Source organism: Etheostoma spectabile, chromosome 17 (genome assembly GCF_008692095.1).
Source record: "Etheostoma spectabile isolate EspeVRDwgs_2016 chromosome 17, UIUC_Espe_1.0, whole genome shotgun sequence".
Taxonomy (NCBI): domain Eukaryota; kingdom Metazoa; phylum Chordata; class Actinopteri; order Perciformes; family Percidae; genus Etheostoma; species Etheostoma spectabile.
This window is the reverse complement of record NC_045749.1, coordinates 5,438,667-5,441,253: the sequence shown is the minus strand read 5'-3', so window position 1 is coordinate 5,441,253 and position 2,587 is coordinate 5,438,667. Positions and strand designations below refer to the sequence as shown.

Genomic DNA, 2,587 nt, shown 5'->3' with positions numbered 1-2,587 from the left:
CACCTGTGCAGCAGTCATTAATGCAACATGCATGTAGGTCTTTTACAACACCATTAAAATGTTTAAATCTTCAATTAAGAGTTCTTGCTGTTTTTTTGACAACAAATGATACTGCTGGTCCATCAGGTTGTTTGTGGTGTGCCTAACAAGTGCATGGCCATATATTTATTTTGTAGAGGGGTAAAGTCTAAGAGGTTATTTATCACTGTAATTATAGATAAAGCTGACATTGATGCAACAGGTGTGAGCTGTAGGCGAATGTTGCCACTTTCACTGAAAGCGCCTTTAAGGGCATTTGTAGCCCTTGAAGATGCCACCAATTACGGTACCATCTAAAGTAAACGGTTTTCTTTTTTTCTTAATCAAAGGCATGAGGAAATGTCCCTGCAGCAGCAACAGCTGTGTTCTGTACTGTTTGAACACACAGTATATTTGACCATTGAGATGACTTTGAAACAGCTGGATCTATTAGCCTCTGGCCTTTAACCACGACGCGCTGCAAACTGGAATTTTTGCCCATTTCAGTGCTCTGCTGTGTCTTGTTTCGACAGCTCTGGCTGTTCTCAAATCAACCTCGTCTCTTTGCTTTTCCTCCCGCATGTCAGCTCTGATGTCGCTCCAGTGGAGAATCCTTCAGGGAGGCCAGATTGTCCCAGAGGCTGCCCTAGGCACGGTGATGACAACTGTTCTACTCTGCCAGCCAACGGGCCCCCCTCCTGGGAATCAAGATGCGCATACACACACGCACACACACACACACACACACACACACAATACAGGCAGAGAACACAGACATTGTGGGAGAGAGAAAAATGACACTGCCGGGCTCGATAACACACAGCTCAAACAAAAAGCTCAGGCTGACATTCCCCTCATGGCAGTGTGACATGTAGTAGTGTCCCTCTCTATGTTCAGTGCAAGCCATAAAGCAAAGCCAGATAATTAAATTATACTCAATTATGGATACGGTGGACTACTTAAGGGAGTCAGTGAATAAATGATCAGTTACACAAAAGTAGGGACATATTTGTGGCAATTACACAGTATCCTGATTATACGTTTTTTAAATGTCAAAGAGTTGAGTCAGTGACTCTGACATGATTAAACATTATAACCCTAAAGGTAGTCTATTGCACAGATGTTATACTGACTTACATTACATAAATTTTGTTAATGCATACAGTTTATTCTATCCACCACATCATCATTATAGCTCAGTTCAGTTAACAGCTGCAATACAGAAGAAAGCCAATGTTAAAGCTGCGCTAATCACGATCTTCATTATAAAAATGGGTCTTCTGTGAATCTTTAACTCCCAATATCAAGTAGTCATCTAAATATTACTATAGCATCCTTTCATATACGGAGCCAGCTCTCATTTTCTTACACAGAAATTATTTCCTGTAGATTTTGTCCCCTTAAATAATCATTTAAATTTTAATAAAAGTCTTAGGAATTTCCCATAACCTTGTTTGCTTCTCAAGCTGATTTAAAATTGCTGTAGCTAAAACACGACGTTGATAGCTGACGGTAGCAATAATAACCTTACTAAGAATGATCAATGGCAACATAATCAATTTGAATCCATCATGTCTACGTTCTGTTGAATGGTTACGTGTTATCCTTGATGTCATTGAAACTCATTTGCAGTTATTATACCAGACAAAAACCCCAGCCAAGGGGGGAGGATTTACAATTCAAACCATTTATCAAAGCAGGATGTCAAAAAAAGGAGAAACGTGTCTGCCAGGGAGAACTGTTCAATGGAAGACCAAAAGTGAGAGACACAGGCTGTGACGGTGTTTCAGAGGATACATCCAATTACCTTGAAAAAACGTCATGGTACATGGTAAACCTGATTATGCCACAGCTTTCCTGTCCTATCACGCTCATGCAGGATTCCCGTATAGTGTGAAAAAGGTTTGGATAACACATCCTGAAAAGCGTGTTTGTGTGTACTTTCAAAGGTTTAAAGAGTGTCCAAGCCTGCAAATATGCAATGAAATCTCTGAAGGTTAACGGACCGGCATCCCTGTACTCTGACCGATGTCACTGTACTCAGCATGTGTGTGTGAGCCAGGATTTCCGCACTCTTTGTGTCTGTGTTTATCTGTGTGAACTGTCAACACTTCAAGACAAGATCTTTAATACGGGTCTCTGGTGGCATGTTAGGGATCTATGACATGATCAACATACAAGTGTGCAAAAGCAAAAGGAGCTGAAACGCAACTGCGAGTAAGGTGATAAAAGGTCAGAAACCAGCTCTGTTAGAAAACTCCAGCTCTGTTTTTTGTGTCTGTAAGTGCTTCCTGCATGTAAAATGTCTCCTTCTCACTTTGATGATTTTAAGTCTACCCTCTAGTGTGGCTGTTGGCTTTGTTATCAGCCAGAAGCAAAGTGAGCTACAACTCTTCTGGAGATATGAGAAAATTGAAACAGAAACTTTATATTACAGATGGCTAATCTCACAGTGGGATCCAGCCGTTTTAAATCTGGCAAAACATGAAAACAACATCTTGGCATACACAGTGATTAATTACTCCATCTTTAACACGCACGCACGCACGCGCACACGCACACACACACA

General features: G+C 40.9%; 1 long non-coding RNA gene across 1 annotated transcript in view; it reads right to left on the bottom strand.

The window, feature by feature from the left end:
* Positions 1-551: 551 nt before the first annotated feature.
* The window catches only part of LOC116705305 (uncharacterized), a 27,656-nt gene continuing 25,620 nt past the window's right edge, over positions 552-2,587 (bottom strand). Inside the window, exon 3 of the long non-coding RNA XR_004335900.1 lies at positions 552-562. This is a non-coding gene — a long non-coding RNA (uncharacterized LOC116705305). The remainder of the gene's footprint in view (positions 563-2,587) is intronic.